This window comes from Anastrepha obliqua, chromosome 4, assembly GCF_027943255.1.
Source record: "Anastrepha obliqua isolate idAnaObli1 chromosome 4, idAnaObli1_1.0, whole genome shotgun sequence".
NCBI lineage: Eukaryota > Metazoa > Arthropoda > Insecta > Diptera > Tephritidae > Anastrepha > Anastrepha obliqua.
The window spans coordinates 7,068,799-7,093,099 of NC_072895.1; the positions used below are offsets into that span (position 1 = coordinate 7,068,799).

General features: G+C 35.7%; 1 protein-coding gene across 2 annotated transcripts in view; it reads left to right on the forward strand.

The window, feature by feature from the left end:
- LOC129243916 (aquaporin) overlaps nt 1-24,301 on the forward strand; it is a 117,750-nt gene that overhangs the window by 41,838 nt on the left and 51,611 nt on the right. The gene's annotated exons all lie outside the window — the stretch shown is intronic.

Consider the following 24,301-nt stretch of genomic DNA (forward strand, 5'->3'; position numbering starts at 1 on the left):
GCAGAGGGATGGCAAAATAATACCTACACCATGTCATAAGATGATATAGTTTTATCGCGAAATTATGGGAGAAGTCGATAGAGCAGATCAAATGGCTGGCTTATATGATTTGAACCAAAAATCCAATAAGTGGTGGAAGAAAATTTTTTATCGACTTTTGATGAGATGTCCGTTGTGAATTCATGGATTTTATATTCAGAGCTACGTCGCCAAAAGATGCCATTGATTGATTTTATAGTAATTTTGGCAGAAGAGCTGATTGCCGGACGGCCGCCAATATTCACAGTGGAAGGTCTGGTTACATTTCCAAAAAGAAAAAGACTTATGCAAAGTCCACTACTCATCTACCAATCGAAGGAAGCACAAGACGACGATGCGCTGGCTGTCGCCTCAAAAATGTTGAAAGGCGTACTAAAACACTATGTGAAGAATGTAAAGTTCCACTACGCAAGAATTGTTTCGCTCCTTATCATAAGCGTTGATTGCTATAATATCTGAATGAAATATAATTTCACTTAATTTTTTTTTCCAAAATAAATGAAATACATTATTTTAGTTGATACGAAACATCCAACTTATTATTTGGTATTTATTTATTAGTATGATATAGAGACCTAATGAGACTTAAAGGTCCCGCTCAAAACACCTAATGGGACACATATATCCCCCCCCCCCCTAAAGCCCCTGGAGGGGGCGGTGGACTTCGTTTTCAGATTTTCTAATTTCAGGGCCTGTACTGAAGCTAGATATATGACTAAATTCGAAATGTTGCCGCTGTTTGTTTTCCGATTCGAAAGAGTTAAAATGCGCAAATATTTTAAGTATACCTCAAATAATTCAACTTTTTAGACTTTACGCCCCAAGTGTGCCATGGTTTTCCCATAATATGATACAATTTCTCGCTGTAATCAAAGATTAAACACAAAGTGACACATTTGAAAAAAGGATCGGTCACTTTGATAGCCATATTTGAAATTACTTGTATTTTTGTGAAGTGCCAAATACTTTTAGCTAAAACTGTATATATGGGCCACCTGGTTAATGTAGTTTTAAACAAGTACCTATATATTCTTCCTACATACCTACATCTCTTCACAGGAAAATCTGAAATTATGAACTGTTAGAATCTGTGCAAATGCGACCTGATGTTTCAGGAAACGTCAGATCTACAGAAAAATATAAAAACTATTAATAAAATGTTAATAAAAAATGCTTATCACGCAATAGTTTTTCTTCACATATTCTCTTATTCTGACAGAATCATGTTTTTCAGAACGAATTTTTTTTTCACTCCTGCATAATTTTGTTAATTTTGCCAATAAAATATAAACTTATAATAAACAAAAAACAGCCCAAAAAAAGTAAAAATGAGAAAAAAGAAGTGTAAAAGGCGGAGATAATCGACAAATATCAAGTCACAGCTCCTCAAAATTCACCAGTCTTTTGAATAGAAAAAAGTGAACGCGAAGAATTCTTGGTTCACCACAAGACTATCAGTTCAGAAGAAGTGGTAGCCATAAAACACCCATACAATAAAAAGGAATCACTTTCCTTCTCAGCTATGTCATTTGCAATACCAGCGCTTTCACATTCAATATTTGGTGTCATGCGAGATTATTGGCAAAGACAGTTAACGGGTAAAAAAATTAAATATAAAATAGTATAAAATAATCAAATATTAAATCAATGCTGCTGTAAATAACGCCGATATGTATGCATTTACATACTTTTTCATACAATTAAATATATCGTCTTTCACCGGCGCGCCGACGAATTGCACTGAAATCAATTTTCACTACACTCACTTAACTTTTTACGGCAACAGGTCTGCAGGAAAGCATCACCTGAATGAGTTCGTCATAGAAAAAAATCAATATCATAGTCAATAATTGATATTATCGCTTATTGTCGTAATTTTGTACAAACATTGCAGTGATTTATTGACAGATCGTAAATCACTTTTATGTGATTTCAAACACTTCGGATTCATTTTATTACCTGCACAGTCCTATTGATTGCTTGTTTTGTGGGGTGTTTGTTAAAAAATATTAAAAAATGATTAGACAAATTTTAATGCCATCGACCCACACCTACATGAATTATCTTTTCGGTTGATTTAACACCGGTACAGGTTGGGGTGTAAAAACTGAAAATTTTCCATTAGGTGCGATAGAGTATTTATCGTCAAGCAAAAAAAGGTAAGGCTTACTAAAATATCGAAAATGAGTTGTATTCGTACCCATTATTGGCAATTCAATCAAAAATTTTATAGTTCGTTTATTGGCAACATAGTTTTTTATGGGTTTATTGATTTTAAGGTAGACAGAGTAGCAGGCGAACAGGGCGGTGACGCCATAGAGTAAAATCAAAAATGTATTAAAGAGTTAACTTTGCAAGCGAATGTTGTGTGTGTATGTATTAGAATTTAGTTACAGGGTGTGGTACAGTGATCTAATAAATGTTCTTATGTTTCTGCCATACTTAGAGCAATTAATGCGGTAACAGAGCAGAGCACTTAAATGCGGTAACCCTTTGCGTTTGTCAAAAACAAAAAAAAAAAAAAAAAATTCACACATACAACTCGAACTCCATATATGCAGTCAAGGCTTCTTGAAGGCGATTACATTAGTATATTAAACTAAAATTATTTACGGACTTTTATTTGAATTTATTGAAATATTGCTTATAGAGATATTGTTGAAATGCAGAAACGTTTCAAGGCACACATTTTTTTCTTATTGATGAAGTCCATAGCCACATCTCGCGATGCATGCATTATCTATGTTTTCTAAGAGCTGGAGAACTTAAAATGATAATACAAAACCGAAACATTGTTGGAATACATTTTTTCTTCATCAAAAATCTCACATTTGGAGCAACTCAAACTCTCTATGCTGAGGTGTGAGACTGGCCTCAAGTATGAGTATAGTAAGTACAGAAAATCAACTTTAGTTCAAACTCAGAAAGTTAGAGGTTCGAGAGTTTATTTCAAAACTTTGCCTTTAAAATCAAGCTGGCATAATAAGAAAGGGCTGTCGAGTTAGCTCGTAAGAATCCAAGTAAAACATCGAAATGGAAATATTCTTTATTAGTTCCGAAATGCAAATTTTATTAAAAGAAAAAAGCTTTGTTGCTTTAGTATATGTCAATAATTTCGTTCAAACTGAGTTCAAAGAGTTAAATAAATTCAAAAAAATATATTCCACATGAAGCGCCAAAAATGCGCTAAAAGGAAAACTGTTTTTAGAAGGGATAAAATTAGAATAAAATACAAAAAAATTGTATACATTGTTTATTAGTACTTAAACTTTATAAAAAATTTATTTTAATTTTTTTTACAAAAATTAGTATATAAAAAATAAATGACCCAAAGTACAATAAAAAAAGTTGCTCCACGGTCTGCATCATTTCTGCTTGAAATGTTGATGGATCTGTAAAAAGTAAAAAAAAATCTTGTAAAATAAAATTGTAGTTATAGTCTGTTGAGGTGGATTTTTGAATTTCGAAAAATTTTGCAATTTACGGCATTTAAAAAATAAGTATGCGTTTTACATCATAAATGTCACACTTTAATTATGTTTATAAATTTCTTCAATAAAAATATCAAAAATCCGGCTCTACAGACTATAGAGAAAACACTTTCAAATATTTAAAAAACCGCATCAAAAAATATTTAAAACTGTATGAGTTATCATGCAGACCGTCCCGGAAAAGTAGTTTCGAAAAAAACGAGTTTAAAATTTCAAGTGCATTTCGCTCGAGGTCGCGCGCATTTAAAGCAAGAACATAAAAACAACTATCCTTTAATTTCATAAACCTTAGCATATCGAACCTACACATACTCTCATAATATTTTATAGATGCCCCTGTACATACTTTAGAATAACAAGAGAACCGAAAGGCTGAAAGGTTCCGAAAGTAACGGCCAGCTGCCTCAAACAAAGGACAGCTACCTGACGAATTTTTGAGTTTTATAATCGACTTCCACAGAAATATGCCTACAGCTATAAAGATTAATAATCTAAAAAAAATCGATTTTTTGAAAATTGTGGACGTATGTAACGCCATAAATATAGTAAAATACTATTATTCTGGTAGATAATTTCGTAGTACGAGTTAGGTGGCTCATTCGATCAATCCAATATTTGACTACTTTTTTCAGTAAATCTGAATAATAAGTCTAAATGAGCCCAATCAGCAAAAATGCGAAACAAACGATGGCCATTTGGCTTCAATTCTTGCACTAGCTATAGTTTATAGGCCCATAAACCAAGGTCCTAACGTAAAATTTTCCGCGTAGTCGAAGGGCAAAGACCAACACGAATCGACATTTCGGCGTCCACTTCAATACTTCGCTCTATGAACTTCGTGAGCAGTTTTATTTTTTTCAAAGCAAATTTTCGCAATTTGGAAGCCTTGTTCTGGCGATTCATAAGGAGTTGCCAAACCCCACTGAACAGAAATGTCAACATAGTTTGCCATTCTCAGCTGTCAAATCTTACTTATCGATATCGATAGTTCTCATGCAGCGATTATGTATGCAATTTACATAGAGAGCGATGGTCCGGTCAGAATGCTGCAGCACTGCAAAGTGTTTTGTGACAAGTCCGAACAGAAAACTGTCAAACTTTCTACTAAAACTTGGAAGAAAAAAGACGTTCGGTTGATGGTCGGTATTATTACAGGACACAACCCATGGGGTTAGCATATGACCAACATTGGAATCATTGAGGACCCAATGTACCTGTCTTGCTTGGAGGAGACGTATAGCGCTCAGTGCCTTTGCTACGAGTTTTGGGTTCCGATGTCATGAGAATGAGTAATATTCGTTCTCTAAAACTGGAGGATATTTACAGATTTACCAAAGAATCTGGAAAATTCTCACAGGACTAACTACCTCTGTCTCTGTCTCTATTCTTTCCTATCTCTTTCTTTGATACTTTTCTCCTTTCCTCCTTGATTATCTACCCTCTTTCCAGAGCTCTAAATACAAGGGGCTGTTTAGCCTGAATATTTTAGGAGCCACCAAATCTCTTAGTGCGACTTGGCTCAACCAATGCAAATTTCAATTCTCACGCAGCAAAAAAAAGCAACAAATACTAAACATTGATTCAAAGGTAACACCAGACCACTTTTCCTGTTTTTTGTTTCTTTCACTTTATTGATGATGATTAATCAGTTTTCGATGTTGACGGCCTGCCACTACGTTCGCCATCTTCGATGGACTCGCTACCTCTTCTAATGAGTTCATGCCATTCTTAAACGGCGGTTTTCTTTAGAGTGTCATTACCGAAACAGTTTCTTAACGTTTCTAGGGTTTCCGCACCATTGAATCCATTAAGCGCAAAATTTAATACAAAAGCCATTTTTAAATCTTTAAAATATAGAAAAAAAAATGGAGAGGTAGATTTACTCAACTTTAACAAATGCCAAGCAATGGTGATAAAATTTTGGGTAGGAATATTAATCACAGATGTGGCAACTTAAGAAAAAAGAAAGAACAGAACTCAGTTCAATTGGCTTAGAGCGTCACCTGGCGGTTGTTCCGGGAACATTTTGATCAAAGGGGTATGACGACGCTTTCAAAATTTCCATTGAAATACATGGAAAAATTCACCTTTCCGTGCATTTGGTATAAAATGTTTAAAGTCGATGTTAATAAAGATTTTTGGGGGAACAACAATTGCCCTTCTTTCCATGCGTACATCTTATATATAAAATAAAGTCAACTTATTGTGTGTGTTCGCTAACCGGCCGTGTCTTTGCACCGAATTAAACCAAACTTACACACATTGTTAAGTAGGTATTGAAGATGGTTTACGTATGGTTTGGATGTCTATTGGTGGATAGGGCTCGAGATATAGGTCAAAACGTGGACCCGGGTAACCTGCGGATGTGTATGTACAATGTGGGCATCAAATGAAAGCTGTCGATAAGTGCTTTAATTGGCAAATTCAAGAATGAAGACGTTCTAATACCGAGAATTCCAATGATTCCACCTGAATTGCCATTTGAATTCAAGCGTTTGCAACTTCACATTCGTTTAGCATTTGCAATAACTATCAATAAATCACAAGGGCAAACTTTAGAAATATGCGGGATGAATTTAGAAGAACCAGTACCCATGGTCAATAATACGTTGGCTGTTCACGTGTTGGGAAGCCAACAACATTATATATTTACTCAAAAACAAATAGAAAAATAAAAAATATTGTTTATGCCAAAGCGCTTGAATAAAGAATAAAGAAATAAATAATATGAAAACCATATCTTTTCTGTTCTAAACCATATCTATTCTATTTTAGTGTGCCCAGCGAAGCGGGCGGGCTTTGCTAGTATACATATACGTACATATGCTAATGAATCACCTAAATTCAAATCATATTTGGGGTCTCTATCTTCAAATGTTGTAAATGTGGAATTTAAAATTTTGATCAGCGCAACATTTTTAAAATTTTCATGATCAGTACATCTTTTATTATTTGTATGCCAAGATCAACTCAGAATTGTGTCAATTTTTAGCAATTTTGCAAAAATAATTTGCTCTCAAACGCTCTCTTTTACTCGAAAATATGCTTCTGGAATGCGAGTGGGGCGCTCACTTAGCAATAGCTCACTTCGCAACGGATCCCTTAGGATCATGAAATGGGCCGTTTACTTTAGTTATTGAGCATTACAAATCATTCAGCCTAAAGAAACGCAAATTATTTCTTTATACCAAATTTTATTGCTGACTCAACTCGTATGACCAAATATGGCCACTCCAAAACCATTGCAATCAGTAGAAGTTTTATCGTATTCGAAACACCTTAATTTGACAATAAAAAAAGTTATGTCTTTTGATAAAATCTACTGTTTTAACAAATGTTCTAGCAAAGTCAAAGGTTATTTTTAGTGATGATCTTCAAAAAATTGCTGATATAAACAGTCGTATATTTTGCCAAGGCGAAGTCAAATTGTATAATTTTTTTTTTAACAAATAGGCAAAATAGGTAGTCAAATTCTTGCTAAAACAACTGATTCACTTTTTCATTGCGCCAGGCACACCCGTCAATGCGCAAGCGCAAATACCTTTTTTTGTATTAATTTTTCGTTCTTTTTTCCACTGCCTTACAATAGGCACTGATGCCAAATGCCTTTGGGCCAATTCCACGCATGATTTGCGACGTTGCAGATTTCGCACTATTTTTCGCAATTGGACAGGTAGACAGACGGCAGATCGGTTTGCTTCATTTGGGTTGGGTATTGTTTGCTGTTTGTTTAATTTAAAGTACGACTATGTTTTATTGCTTAGTTTTTGCATCTCACACACACAGACACACACACTCGTGTGGCTGTGCGTATGAGACACGAATAGCACTCTATCAAAATCCTTGACAGGAAATGTCAAAAATATTTCAAACAACCGCAGACAAGGCAACGCTCGCCTACAAATTTGCTCCAGTTAACCGCAACAAGCCGAAAGTTAAATAAAAATAGTCTACTCGTATGCGTATGTATAGTATGCGTGTATGTGTGTGTATATGTAGTCATTAGATAGCAGCAATTAATCACAACAAAATTGCGTGGAATGAACCACTGATACACCTATTGTACTTGTTAATATATTATGTTATAAAATATATTTTCTCGCATGCAATTTTTTATTTTTTTTTCTACTATGCGAATTTCTGCCCATTGCTAACAAAATTTATTCATGCGCTTCGCTGAAAAATATAGACCAAATGTTGGCAAAAAAGTGCATAGAAAATATGTTTTTTTTACTATTTGTTTGCTGATTTGATTGTTATGCAAAATAATTGTATAGGGTTTCCCAATAAGACCCATTTTTGAAATGTGAAAAATCTCGGTTTTTTATGTGAAAAGTTTGGATGCCTTTCTTATTACAAAATAAATCCGATAAATGTTCGCCTGACTCCGTTGCTCCTTTTGGCGATGAAATTTAGAAATAGTTACTGTTCTTTGAATATTTCAGCCCATAGATTTCACTTTCGTAAATGACATTAACCTTTTTCCCCAAAAACCCCAAAGAGAGAAATTCAGTGGCTTCAAATTGCATGATTTTGGTTAATAATTTACAACGCCGTGGTGCGAGCCGTCGGAGCAAAACTCTCAACATTTCTGTAGGGAATTTCACCATTAACCGCCCTTTGTGCTTTCATGCAATTCTCCATAACCAAACCCCAATGCCCAAACACGACAGCTGTCACACAACAATTCCAAAATGCACACATAAAAAATTGCTCTATATTCAAAAGGTGTATTCTCAGTGGAACACCCAATATTACTGTGTTCTGCTATTTGTTATAAAAAACTTTTTTTGTTAAACTGTTTATGTTATTTTCTAAACCTTGTTGTTCTCTAATTAATTGCTTAACAAATGTTATTTTTTGCTACTAAATTCACAGTCATTGAGGGCGTGTTTACAGCTCATTGTGTTTGTAGGTAGATTGCAGCCAGCGATTAAAGGCTTATTAAAAGTCGTATATTAAAGTCACAATGTCAGCGCTCGGATCGTTTGTGTTGAAACTGACGCATGCAGTTGTTTGCTCTTTTTAATAAATAGCTGACTTCTGTTTATAAAAATGTATGCAAATTTTATGTTTAACCATAATTTTCTATCTTACTGATTGTTATTCTTTTATCCTCATTGGTTCGTGTTGGTTAAAGCTTATACATATATGTACTTATTTATGAATGTATGTGAGCTGTTCTCTGTGAAGTGATCCAGGTATTTAAACATGGTATTCATTTTTCCGAAAGTTGTTTCATTTGTATGCTCGAGTATATTAAGAAGTACGCCGAAAAAATGTTGAAAAAAATATTATTTTTGGGATTTATTTAAGCTAAATATTTCGGAAAAGAGTTCTTTTAAGTCATATTTTTATTTCAACTCAATTTATTAAATACCAACTGCCTTAACTTAATATTCAGTATTATTTACATTTATTATTAAAATTTCAGGCAGGCACACTTTCTTAGTCTACGCGATAAGTTGGTTTTTTTTTTAAACAAGACATCGAAAAGCACCCAGTGGTGCAACCATTTCTAGATTTTTGCTTATTAGAATAATAAATCTGGTATTCGCTCCCTCTTCAGTCTGTTAAAGGAGATGGGATTGAGAGTTATTTCTGCAATTCAAGGGTTTGGGTGCGATTGGAGTCTTATATTGCATAATGTGGCAAGCTTTTTTATTTCTTCAACTATTGTGGGAAATTTGAGATCTCGATGTATTTGGGCATTTGTGATATAATAAGGGGCGTTTGTAATCATCCTTAGGGTTTTTGACTGGAATCTTTGGAGTATTTCGATGTTAGAGTGAGCTGCAATGCCCCTGAGTTGTATACCATAGATTCATGTTGGTTTAAAGAGGGATGAGTAAAGTAAGAGCTTGCTTTGAGTCCTTGTCAGATAGGTTTTTGACCAGCCAAGTTAACACAACTTAACCTTTGTTATACAAGGTCCGGCACTCAAAGTGTAACCAATTAAAAAAACCATAAATTTAGTTTGGAAAATTACTTTTATTCAATTCAAAGCAAAAAATGTGTGAAAATAATACAAAATTAAGAATCAACTACTTGCGTTACGACCAGACAAATCTGGTCATCCTACAACCTGAAAGAGACAAAAACCCTTATAAGTCTTTCGAAACACGAAGTAAGGCTATTATAAGGCCTCTTATCACCGGCCACTGCCTTCTGGGCACTCACGCACGTTGGCTCGGGGTTTCTAAAAACGACCTGTGCAGATACTGCGAGGACGAAGGTGAGGAAGTATCGAGCAGGCATTTGCTGTGCAGTTGTCCGGGTCTAGCCAGAAGTCGACTCGCTCTTCTAGGCTCTCCAACAATTGACAATCTTTCAGTACTCTCGGACCTGAAAATCGAATCTCTCATTAAATTCTCGAAGCGAATTAATATCTTTGACCAAAATCTATAGTAAAAATCTCGGTTAGGTGGGGAAATCATGTAACATAATGAGCTCTAGGGCAACACAACGGACGCAACTTGCGGTCTATGTGGCACTCCGATGCGTGGTCACCCTTAAACCAACCCAACCAACCAAGAAGCAATTTACTTTTGCTCGATATGACCAACTTTTGCTTTGATTATGGCCTTGCGAGGGTCCAGAAACGAATCGCAAGCTGCCCGAATGTGACTTGCATGTATTTTGGCCCACTTGCGGACAATGGCTTTTTTCAGCGCCTCGAAATTGGTGAATCTTTTAGTTCGGACATTGCTCTCCAAAATGGCCCAAAGAGAGTAATCCGTCGGATTCGCGTCTAGTGAATTTGAGAGCCATTGTGTGGACGTTATGAAGATCGGAACATTGCTTTTGCTTGGTTCACTCGAGCTTTGTGAAACGGCGCCGAGTTCTGTTGAAACGTTCATGGTCTGCTACCGAAATTTTTGTCTGCCCATGGCTTCAAAGCAACCTCGAGAATACTTTCCCGATAAAATTTCGCATTTACCTTGAGGCCAGGCTCGATGAAAACGATTGGAGAGCGCCCATCTGCGGTTACAGCGGCCCAATCAATTACCTGTGACATGTGCTGCCTCCTGGTGGCCAATGGATGACTCAAATTCTCGTATGGACGGTCAGTCAAATAAACCCTATCGTTTTGCGAGTTTATGAATTGCTCAATTTTCTCAAATTTTCTCGTCAGAAAACACAATGCTCGGAAATTGACCGTTTTCGGCCAAGCGAAGCAACTACTTCGCTCTCGAAAGACTGACTTGTTGCTGCTTTTGTGTGAGATCATGCGCCTTTTGGATCTCGTAAGGCTTGACTTTGAAATCATTTTTCAGTATGCTTGGGATGCTATAGTCAGATAGTTTCACTTCTTTCGCCATTCCATTGGCCCTTCGTCGGGGATTTCCCTCAAGTCGCTTCTTCACTTTTTGAAAACATTTCACGTTGCGGTCTTTTGGTAACCACCTCCATGACGTTTTGCGAGGCTACCAGTATCAGTATAACGAGTATTGGTGTGATAAACAAAAACTTTACTTACTTTAAGGAGCTCAAGCTCACGAACAATCGCAGGTTGTAATTTTCCAGCCAAATATAATGCAATCAAACTATTACGTTTGAAATCCATTTTTTTTTAGTTTTTTTTTTTTTTGTCGGGACAACTAGCACGTGCAGCACTCAGACACACTTAAGTCCATTGTACTACACTTGGATTCCCTTTTAATTTTCATTAAATCTACCCGATCTCCGAAGTAATCTGAGTAGATCTTGTGGTGCCACGGAGCCAAGATTGCCGCTTCTTAACACATCAGTGCCAAAGACCTCAAACCTGATTCGAGTGAAGGCGGGGCAGACGCACAGGAAGTGGTCCGCTGTCTCATCCTCCTCTTCACAAGCTGGGCAGAGTGCACTGTCTGAGATGCCCAACCTTTCCATGTGCTTCGCCCACAGAAAGTGGCCCGTCATCAGTCCAACCAGCCGTCTGCACTCCCCTCTGCTTAATGACAGAAGGGTTTGCGACAGTCGATCGGACATGACAGGTAACATCAGTTTAGTCCATTAGTCTGTAGTTGAAATCCATTTTTGATTTTCTTTTTTCGCTTTTACTCTCGGCAAAATGCTTACGCGCGCTTGTTAACAATACTCTGGACTGAAATTCAGCCAATTAACAGACAGCTGATGTCCTTTCATCAGCTGCGCGAGCGGTCTGAAGTTGGTTACACTCCAAGTGCCGGACCCTGTACTTGATCGCCGAATATTCTCTTCCTGATCGCGTCGAGGTATTCTCAGTGTTCTTTTTCATTCCATTCAGCCAATGAGTTCCATTCCCTACCATTTCTCGATATACCGTTAAAGATCTACAAACTCCACTACTAAAGTAGGTAAATACAAAAAGCTCCAAACCGCAAAAACTCATTTACGCCTACCAACACATACTCATTTGTATTCTGCCTTGCAACCTTAAACAAACGACGACACCAACCGTAATCGTAGCGTGAAAAACTAATTAAAACAGCAAATATTTGCTTTCGGTTGTCGCCGATAACTTAATTTTTTTTGTTTGTTTTCCTGCTGTGTTCGCTCATTCCAACAGCATTTGCCTATTTCACAGATTAAAGCGTAACAAGCGCAAAGAAGCTGTCGCCTCGAAGCACTGAAAATGTCTGTTTTTTTCTACAAAAACAACAAAGTATCAAATGCTCCAATTACTACTTACTATTTTTCAGCAAAACTGAACAACAACAAATAAATGCAAAAATATTTGTATGCATTTACTGTAGAGGCTTAAACTTCATTTGTTTTCACGGTTAATCGCGCAGCTCACAGCTTGCAACAGTAAAAACAAACTTTTCAACGCCACACAAAGCAGTCATTAAACATCGAAACGTGTCAATAATCAATATTTAAACAAAAAACCGATAAAGGAAAAAAGGTGTAAACAACTAAAATAAATGGAAGTAAAGAGCAACTCATAACTCAGCCGCAAAGAATTAGCTGTATCAATAAAAACGAATATTGAATTGTTAAAAAAAAATCGGAATAATTGAAAAGCACGCGCATATGGCGAGAAAACTAATTACTGCTAATTTACGACTTTGTGCTAAAAATGTTATGCAAATCGATTTTGTTTTGCTCAACAATGTAAGTTTTGTTTAACCGATTCTGTCTGCTATTAAGCCGATAAGAACACAAACATTTGGGATTAATTGATTTTTCTCACATCTGTCACTTCATAAAAATTGTGAGAAAGAACCTGAAAACCTTTTAACTTTTTACTTTAAATTTTGTGAGTTGCTTAAAGGCCTATTAGCTGTTAGAAGAAAAAAGCGCAAGAAATATTTTGTTTGTATTCTTTCTGCTGCGTGAAGAAGAGTGGCAGACAAGTAATGTTGGCATGTAATTAAGTATGGTGAACTATGGATAGGAGAAGAAAAAGAGAGACTCATAAAAAACATGAGCTTAGACATATTGGATCTTGGCAACTGGGCAAGCAGCCAGCAATTTTCCATTTCCTCTGTGAATGCCCTGCCCCATGGAAGGACAGAATGTTAACCCTGGGCCAACCGCTGTTCGGGAGTCCCCAACAACTGTCTGGCTTAGACGTCAACAAGCTGATAAAGTTCCTGAACTGCACAGACTCGATATAGTCATGCTGTAAATAACCGTTAAACAAGTTGGTAACGAGGATGTGGCAACAAAATGGTGCGGAAGCGCTAGTTTAGCCAACCAACCCTAATTTTCGAGCTCTAGAGTCTAGACCACCGGAACCCCTTAACACCTCACTGTGTATGCAGTGTACCCAGTTATGGAAATTAATTTAAATGAAATATTTTCTGTAATTTTTGATTAATATAGCACATATTTTTTATTGAAATGGTTATGTGTACGTCTTTACATAGCTCAGGTATTCCTATTTTCACTTCAACCACGGCTCGTCTCAAGCGTTCCCAATATTTCCTTCTATAATAAAACATTTTAATGAGTTCGTGAAAGCAATCAAACATTTTTTAATGTAAAGTTGGCAAATATAAATCAGCCATCAACATATTTTCGCGAACAATAGCAATAAATTGGTATTGAAATATTTATAAAATATTACACATCAAAAATTTGTCTTAAAATTAATAACTTTATTAGCCAGCACTCGGACGGGCAAGAGTTGTAATGAGGAGGTGTTTTACACGTTCGAAACGAATTAGCGAACTGAGCAAAAAACGATGCGAAAATTGCAAAAAATCCAAAGCAAAAAAAGAAAACAAATTAGCTAATAATACAAAATCAAGTTCATTGTAACCGCTCACAGTAACCAGCGGGCGAGCCGGTAGCGTAACTGACACCACAACTGAGCGCTGAGCAGCGCGCACAACAAGCGAGCAATCAACATTGCGGCGACCGCCAAGTCGGCGAACAAGGTGACGATTTGAACTTCAACCGCCACAGCAAATGGCAATTGTTGCAAAAGTGGCATATGTGCGTGTGGTTGTTTCTGTAGCCATTGATAGCTACCGCAATTGCCACGTTTTGTGGCAACTGCCTGCCAGCCAGCCAGCCACACGCTGCTGTAATGCAATGCTAACCGCTGAGGTGATAAATAATTTGATTTAATCTACACACATTGTTGTTTTTGTTGTTGCAATGTATTGTAAATTAGCTACTATTGGCTGCCGCATTCTAAGTAATTGCATGTGAGTGGCAGTTGGTCAACGCAACAACAACTACAGACAGCTGTCGCTCATCTCCTTCACATCAAACAACAACACCATACTGGCCGAAATGTTGCTGACAGTCACATTAAAATTAGCGTTATTTTTTTTTGCAATTTGCGACTTTGCAAAAAAAGTTAAAAAAAAATTCTTCTATTCAATGCGAGTTGTGCTGTTGTTGACTTTTTTACGTTTTATTTTTTTTTATATGTTTTAAATTTTTTTCACGCATATTTTTGAACTTTTACTACTCAATGCCGACACTCAGCTTTATGCACTCACATACCGACATGATTGTTAATTAATTTTTCATTGCTCTCCAGCAGTGTTGTTTACAATTCTAGAGTCACATACACACATACATATCTCTTCTCCCGACACAGCATCATCAATGCGCGCCTTCAGTGGCATTCACGGTGCTAAAAATTGCAAATTGAGAATGAAAATTCTATTCTATTTTTATTGCAATCACAATTAACACACAGTTAGGTAATACTTTAATCACTGATTACCTTATTACCCATTACCACATAAACAAATTACATTAGTATGTAAGAACAGAACAACAACTTAGTCGACTTAGCGCTCGCTGGCATTCAAGCAGTAATTTGCTGAATACTGATACTATTTTTATACTTTTCACGCGCTTAGCTCGAGCTTAAAAATTCAGCTTATCTTAAGTTAAATAGAAATATGAATTATCTTTATGCAAGATCATGATTTATTGCGCTAAAGGCAAAACCAAAGCCAGTTGGGTGTTTTCGTTGAAAAGTCGGCAGTTATGTACACAAGAATTTTATGGATATTCCTTTTTTTGTTATTTCATGGCCTCAGATAGTTGACACTTAGTAAGCGCGGAAAGTCAAATCGCGCGTGAAATACAATAATCCCGCTTGCGGTTATTATATTTATTGTTTTTTTTACATACATACATATTACACAAACATAACCTCCATATTCATCGGTTTAAATAACAATTAAATTTCAAAAAAATTGCATTGTGACGTTTCATTTATGCAGTACGTGGACTTCTTCCTCTTGACGCTGTTGTGTTGATTACTGTGATAGCCAGAAAATGGAATACTTCCTTTCAGAAAAAAATAAGATAAAAAAATAAATATTTAGCTTATACAGGGTGGGCCAAATAAGACCTACTAATGTCCATACTAAGGTCCATAGTTTGCCTAGCAGTATGCGCAGTTTCTCCATCCTGGTGAAACCACAAATTAGGATACTGCTCCGCCATTGGACGCAAAAAGTTTTCAATCAATGTTCCGTAAGAAGCTCCTGAAATCGACTCCGGCGTTTCATCCTCATTTTCGAAGAAATATGGACTAGTGGCCATAACACCGCACCAAACAGTACATTTAGATGGGTGCAACTGATGTTGGTGTGTTGCCCTTGGATTTTCAGAGCCCCACAATCTACAGTTTTATTTGTTGTCATAACCCTTTAAATGGAAAAGCGCTTCATCCGACATCAAAACATTATTTAAAAATCAATTTGTGTGGCTAATTATGTAAGACTAGAAAAACTCGATAATTTTAACGCGTTGTGTTTTACTGTAGGGTTCCATAATAAATTTCCAACAATTCAATTATAACCTACAAAAAGAAAAAAATAAATATGTAAAAAAATAAAAAAGTTGTTTGTGCTTAACATTAGTAGGGCTTATTTGGCCCACCCTGTACTTATACCTATAAGATATATCGCGCTCGGTTTTAGAAATTAGCTTTGTTGACATACAGCAGTCCCTTGTAGCTTTTTTTCGAAGGCATGAAAAAATTTGTCCACAGTATCGCTTCATTTCGTGGGAAAAATGTGAAGTGCAATGAATATTTCTTTTATTTTGTATTGAGATTGGATTTGAAGTGGGTTGGACAAGTCCAAACACTCTGTCAGGATACCATTGTACTACACCCGGATAGATTTCAGTAGAAAGAATAGAGAGATAGGAAAGATGAAATGTAGGTGGTATTTTGTATTTATTTTTCAATGTATTTCTATTTATTTTCTATAATAATGTGTACATTGTGAGTTATAAATGAAGTTAAATTTTTGTTAATGTTTGTTTCGGATGAAAACAGCATACGAATGGGCTAAACATAAAAACTGTGTTTCAATAGTCAACGCATGACATGCGGATTCAAATTTAACATGAAAATGTAACGACAACAACAACAATGTGATCCTAATAGAGATCTGCGGGCTACATACGCCCAGCAGCGCCAAAAATGCGTTAAAAGAAAAACTGTTTTTAGAAGGGATAGCAATAGAAATATATATAAAAAATTGTATTCATTGTTTATTAGTACCTAAACTTTATAAAAAAACTTATTTTAATTTTTCTTTGCAAAAATTAGTATAAAATAAAAAATAAAAAAATATAAATAGTAAAAAAATTAGTAAAAAATCACGTGACCCAAGGTACGATGAAAAAAAAGTTGCTCCACGGTCTACATCATTTCTCCTTGAAATGTTGATGGATATGTAAACAGTAAAAAAATGCTTCTAATATAAAGTTGTAGTTATAGTCTGTCGAGCCGGATTTTTGAATTTCGACAAATTTTGCAATTTACGGCATTTAAAAAAAAAAGTATGCGTTTTACTAAAATGTCTTTAAATGTCACACTTTAATTATGTTTATAAAATTTTTTAATAAAAATATCAAAAATATGGCTCGAAAGAGTATATAGAAAACACATTAGAATACTCAACAAAACCAGCATCAAAAAATATTAAAAACTGTATGGGTTATCATGCAGACCGTGCCGGAAAAAGTACAATAGTTTCGAGAAAAACGAGCTTAAACTTTCAAGTGCATTTCGCTCGAGGTAGCTTGCATCTAAATCAAGAACTTAAAATGAATTTTAATTTTTTTTTGTTTATTTTAATTTATTTTGTTAACTTACGTCTAATCTTCCATTCCAGCTTACAATGCGAAGCCTTTCTGATCAGTAAGCAATTGCTGTTGTTTATTTTTTTCCAGTCGACGAGATGTTCTGTCCTCTTTTGTTGCTTTCATAGCCTTGATTCGTGCATCAAACTCACGTCGGGCAGTTACATTTTCTACCATAACTTTGTATCTATGGGGAATTTTTACAATTTGTTTACTACCACAGAAATATACCTAAAACTATAAAGAACAATAATCTTAAAAAAATCGACTTTTTGAAAATTCTGATTCGACTTAATTTATGATTCGTTCTGTTCGTTTTGTTTTTCGTTGTTGGTTTGGCAACACAGCCTTTTGTAATTGGAAGAACAGCCAAGTGAAGGTAACGTATATTAAAAAGAGCGTTTATTTCAGAAATAAATTTTATGCGAAATAATACTTTTTGCAAAATATTTTAAGACTACGCTATTCTTCTTTTTCTTCTTCTTAATTGGCGCGATTTTGGCCGAGTTTAACAAAGCGCGCCAGTCGTTTCTTTCACGTGCTAACCGGCGCCAATTGGACACACGAAGTCCTTCTCCATCTGATCTTTCCAACGCAGAGGAGGCCTTCTTCTTCCTCTACTACCGCATCGAATACTTTCAGAGCCGGAGCGTTTGTTTCCATGCGGACGACATGACCCAGCCAGCGTAGCCCTAGATCTTTATTCGCGGCGCTATGTCTATGGCGTTGTAAAACTCATACAGCTCATCGTTCCATCGCCTGCAATATTCGCCGTTGCCAACGTGCAAAGGTCCAAAAATCTTACGCACAATCTTTCTCTCAAACACTCCAAGCGACGCTTCATCGAATGTTGTCATCGTCCAAGTTTCTGCGCCATACGTTAGGTCGGGCAAGACGAGAGCCTGGTAGAGTGTTAGCTTTATTCGCTGCGCCATTAGTCATAAACTATTACGGCAATCGGCTAAGGACTGTCTGTCCAGTAGCATTCCCAAAATACATATTTATGGGAAGCCGATTGTTCGCCGGATCTTGCCGCGTTTGACTTCCAACTGTTCCCTTAGTTGAAATCTGCATAAAAGACACAATATTTGCTTCTATTGATGCTGTGTTGAGGCATCACTTTTGATATTGAAATGCGTTACCTTGCATGTTATTTTCTATATACTAAGAATTTAATTATTGAATGAATGAAAAGGAGGTTCGCTCACGTCATCTCACGATCATCTCACGGCCTTTTGTATCTTAAATAAATAATTATTACTCACATTCAAATGGCTTATGGGATCTCCAAAAATGAGCTTCATTTATTACCGTAAATTTATCGGCCTTTTAAATGAAAAAAAAAAAAATACCAAAAATGTTTCTTAGAATTTCTTGATGTGTTTCAGAGCAATTTATTTATTACAACGTTGACGAATATGCATATGTATTTAATGTATATAATAATTTACGAAAAATCTACAAGCGAAATACCAAAACAAGTTAAATAAATTTGCTATCACACTGCAAATCATCATTTATTGCGAGAATGAATTTAATGAGAAAATCGTAAATTTGTTTTATTGTTTGTATTCGAGATTTCCGAATTGTCTCAAATTCCAACACACAAACATTACAATGCATTTTTAAGCCAAAAAAATAACTTATTTTATGTGTCTGGATCTGACGGTCAATTAACTTACGAAAATGGCAAAAGCGATGCAAAAAAGTCAAATAATAATAATTTTTTGTATTTGGCGTGCAAATATATGACTGTACCTCCTTTGGAGCTATTAGCAACGCAATTTCGCTCAATTTAAAGCGCATTTAAGTAATTTAATTTGAAAACAGCAAAAAAAAACAAAAATCAACCTGTAATTACGATTTTTTGGCGGCGATAAGGTCTTCCACACCCAACCCAAAACAAAAGTACTGCCACATGCAAAATATTTGCTTCCCTAAGCTGTTAGCATAGAAAGGGTGGAGAGTAAGAACAAAAATTAAAGCACGAGCGCTTAATAACAAAACGTGACTTAAATTATACTGCGAAGCTTGCCAGTGTCTGTGTCAATTTGTCGTCAGAATACCAAAAGTTAAGAATTTGTGCTACAGTAATGCGATTTTTTAATTAGATATTTCACTATTGTACTTATATTTATGTACATATCTAAGCGCGTTCATGCATACATACACACATGTTTTGTTATTTCTGACGTCGTTCGGCTAACAACTGTATTTTATTGAAATATTTATTTGCATAAATTTGCTTTCGTCATTCGTTGTTGTGGGCGTTGCTGTGTTGGTGAATTTGCGCAACTTCGAATGCCAAACGGCGAATACAAATTGATGGATTCATATCTCGCGCTGGCGACATCAAATTGAAATTGAATACAATTTTTATTGTGAAATTTAGTATCCCATTTTTGGCAAACAACAATGCGCAGTTGGAAGAAGCAATTGAAAGGTGTAATTTATTATGTGTATACAATTTTTTCATTTACTCAAATTTTTATTTATTCAAAATTTGGTTAGTTTCTTGCAGACGCGCTTTAAAGTGACTATGCTTGCAATTTTTTCTTCTGTACCTTTTTGGGATTTTAGCGTATCCCAGACCGAGCGCCAAACAGCCGCTTAATCTTCGGAGTGACTGACCTTTTTCGTTAAGTAGGTTCAATTCTATCACCTTCTTTGCAATATTTTGCTATCTTTTTTACAGATATCACAAGACAATTCCATTACGCACGAGGTAAAGGAAAGATATATGCAGGGTCTTTCAAGTTCAAGTTTACTTTCTTAATTCAAATAAAACTCATACATATTTGGAAAGGGAAGTCATTATATATTATATATTTTTTCGGTTTTTTGACATGTGTAGCCTACAATATTTCAAGAACAACGAATTTGTGTGAATTTCTCATTACCATTTACGCCCTTATTCTATGCTCCTAACTCTCCATTGGACACATTATTTAAAACCTTCGGTTAGGCACCCAGGTATGGGCCGGAAAGGAAGGAAGTTGATGGGCTCAGAAAAAGTAATGCGAGACGAAATTGTTTGACAACTTTATCGAACACATTGGCCCTTGCAAACATCGAAACTCATATGAATAATCCAGCCGTTATTTGTAGGCAATCAACCAACCGGAGTCGATACACTCTCAGCGAAGAGCGATTGTCGTCTTTGCCTACAAGGAGGCGTCGAAGCTTCGTCGAAAAACTGGTTGCTTTTGTATAGTATGCAATCCAGTATGTCAACAGCACTCAAAAATCTCTTATTCATGCTTTGCGTGCATTCCACCGAATCATTTCATATTTGACCATAAATTTCATTGTAACCTTTTTTCTTCAATCTTCCTTGAAATGAGTCTAAATAAGGACAAAAAACTCCTTTCGTTCGCAAACCAAAATATTTTCAAAGATTGTATTTTACAATTTTGGTATAGAGGTTTTTCAAGCCAAATTCCTTTGGTTCGTTTTTACATTTCTAATTACTTTTTTTTTTAAGATTTTGTCGTCAATTGTTCGGAAAATTTGTTTAATTGTTAGCTGAGTCTAATAAAAAGTAAGCCGTAAAATTGAAAAAAAATTCAAAAAAAAATTTAATAATTCAGAGATTTATTCAATGCTGAAAATTTTGTTATGGAGGTGTTTCAAATCAAATGTCTTCGATTCTTTTTAGAATTTTTATAATTTTTTGGATAAAATATATTTACAAAAAAATATTTTAGGAAAAAAATTTTTAAATTTTGAGATTTGTTTTATGTTGAAAATTTTGGTATGGAGGTTTTTCAAATCAAATTTCTTTGGTTCTTTTTAACATTTTTATAATTTTTTAGGATAAAATATATTTAAAAAAAAAAATGTTTAGGAAAAAAGTTTTAAAATTTTGGGAATTATTTAATGTTGAAAATTTTGGAATAGGTGTTTTTCTACTAAAATGTCTTCGATTCTTTTTAACATTTTTATAATTATTTTTTTTTTAATTTTTTAGGATAAAATATATTGAAAAAAAATTTTTTGGAAAATTTTTTGCGACATTTCCTTTTTTAATTTTTGTATGCAGTTTAATATTCCATTAAATATTAATATATTCGAGTGCAAGTTTAAAGTTGCTACTCAGACTCGTTGTTTTTTTCCAATTTTTTCCTCTTCTTTCCATTTTCTTTACATGACGACATTTTTTTTCTTATCGGGGGATAAAATTAATTCTTCTATTTTTTTATAAAGTTAGAAATTTTTATTCATATGGTTTTTATTTAACAAATAGGCTATGCTTTTATAAAAAAAAAATGAAAAGTCTAATAGAAAAAAAATAAAAATAGTGAAAACTCGGTTCTGTTGAGGAGCTACATTTTTTTCGCGCTCTGTAATTGACTAATAACTGAATCCTCAAAACTATTTAACAGACAGTCAACTGGAATCAGATTATCATTTTTTTTTTTCATATTATCATCAATGCCTGACATCGAAGGGCGCGCTGGGTGTGAGTCATCTTCACCGCCTTTTTGGCTATCTTGAAAATTCTTAGACCACTCAAAAAGCGATAAAAATTCATTGTCATTGTTTTTTAAAAGAAAGTATATGTATGTTGTCCGTGGGTAACGGCAAAAAGAATATAATAATAGGTCTCTTCTTTTCGCCAAGCGTTAGCAAGTGGCGAACAAATGGAGCAGCTGGTATAAATGAACATATCTTGGCAACGCCGGAATTGAGCTGCCTTACATTTTTTTTTTAAATAATGAGTTAAAGCATTTTAATGAGGCATAACCATCCTTCCCTGCACCAAATCTTGCTCGATAACTTTGTTGTTACTTACACATGCAAATTTTTCGTTAAGCAAGTTGGGCAAAGAGATAGCGAGCTGAGAAGTGGCGAATAGAAGAGGCCTAATAATAGGTTAGGTTAGGCTAGCCTGATTGGCAATAAGCCACGCATACACCTTTTGGTCCCTAGTGATACCAGATGTATACCGAAATCTATGAATACTGAAAGTAGACATCATGTAGGATGTTAGCGCTTTTGGCGAATCTACGCAGAGCTGGGAGATCCGCTTTTGGCACGTTCTCCATACCCTCAAACAATGGGGCTGCCAGGCATTTTAAACGCGTTTTTAACAATACTGGACAAACACATAGAAAATGTTCTAAAGTTTCCTCAACATCCTCTCTGCATTTCCTGCATCTGTCCGTGTTAGCAATCCCTATCTTGTACGCATCTGCAGCCAATAGATTATGACCTGTTAGCATACCTATAATATCAGGTAGTTCTGCAGTCCTTTCGCGAGAGCGTAAGTACGAATTGAGTCAGTTTTTTGTCGTTAGTTCTACACATGATTTTTGCTGTTTTGCAGTTGGTCCGATTAAAAGCATGACCGGGCAGTCTCCATGACTTTCTTTTCTTTTGATTGCTGTAATGAATCCATTTTTCGTCACCCGTCACGATGCGATGAAAAAAACCCTTCCTCCTTTCCTTTTTTGCCACTGTAGCAGTTGTTCACAGGCGAAAAAACGACGTTCAACATCCCTTGGTTTTAATTCATAAGGAACCCAAGTCCCCTGTTCGTGAATCATTCCCAAAGCATGCAATCGGTTGGCTGACGGGCAACTCCTAATACTGAAGCAAGCTCTTCTTGCGTTTGACACGGGTCCTCATTGAGCAATGCCTCCAATTCAGCGTCTCCTTCGAAGGTTTTTGGCCTTCCTTCACGCGGACGGTCGTCAACATTTAAATCACCGTCTTTGAAGCGACGGAACCAATCTCGGCATTTTGTTTCACTTAAACCAGCGTCTCCATAAACTTTTTGTAGCTCTCGATGCGCTTCAGCCACCGCTTTTTTCGAATGAAAGAGGGAAATAAACTCTTCCCGCAAATGACGATTATTCGGCCCAAAATCAGACATTTTCCCAAACCCAAAAGTAGAGGATATCAAAACAAAATCACTAATGCTTGCTTACCATACGTCTAAGCTTAGTTTATGTCGTTTACGTTATGTTAGAATCGATTAGCACACACTGCTGGCGGCATCTACTGACAAACAGCGAGAACTTAGTTGCGCACCTAATAGTTTGAGTGATGGAAATCTTAATTTGACCTTTACGCGCTTCAATGCTGGTCTGTTTGTACAGTGTGGCTTTCTAGTTCACAAGTGTCAAATATGATTGGCGTGCATTGCAATTTTCAAGCACTATACATTTTCCCACAGAGTGACTAATTTTGCGCCACTTTGTACTGCCTCATTTTTCACACAATCAATTTCTTTGCTATTACCAAAGGGAAGGGTGTCCTTTTACAGCCTCTACCAATTGCACAACTGATCATGCCATCATCACATTAATTCATTTTCACAAATATTAGTTAATTTCAAATTATTATTACAATTAAAATGTTGTAAACAAAATAATGTTTTAGCTATGGTTGCATAGTCTGCTTGCTGGTGTTTACATCAGGTTTCGTAGAGCTAACGAAAACTTAAGTCATTGCTTAATGTGTGACGTGATTAGAAAACTTGTCAGTAAACGCCAAGTCATAAGACGCGATGCGCGTTCTCCTGCTCAACTACCCACCCACCAATTTATCATTAGACTGCAATCATTGCTTATCTTTATATGTAACAGTAATGAATCTCAGTTCCATACAACTCGTAGTAGCTAAGTACGCGCAACACGGAAAAAACGGAAGCCCGCAAATACTATGAACACTACATAATCACTATTAGTCTGGCGCCTATTTCATATCTGATGGTAGCTATTGGCATATTACGAGTAATGACAAAATTATCAGAGAGTTTGTTCGGTAAACACCAAAAAATGTGATAAAAAATAATATGTTGCAGCGGTAGTAATTGATTAGTATTTTTTTTTGTTTTATCAGAAATTACGTTATAATTAATTTATTACTTCCTCCCATGCGCTTTTCGCTTTATCTATTCGCAAAATTTTCTCAATCAAATTTTATGATAACTTCCTTTGACTTGTCTTTTCTATCTTTTTTGGAGATCCTGATTGTACCATTTTTATATACTCGTATATATTACATATGTAAGCGCACTTGTACCTCTAAATAAGCAACACATTCGGGAAGTTATAAATATTTGCGTGCTTCAATAAATTCATGTCAACCACTCGGCGTCAAGTGAATAGCAGCAGTGAAGATTGATAAGACAGCGGCATTGCCTAATGGAGTGCCGCTCGTTCACTTTGTCAACCTCCACACCACCCTCCGCACCACCCTCTGGCACTTGTCATACACCC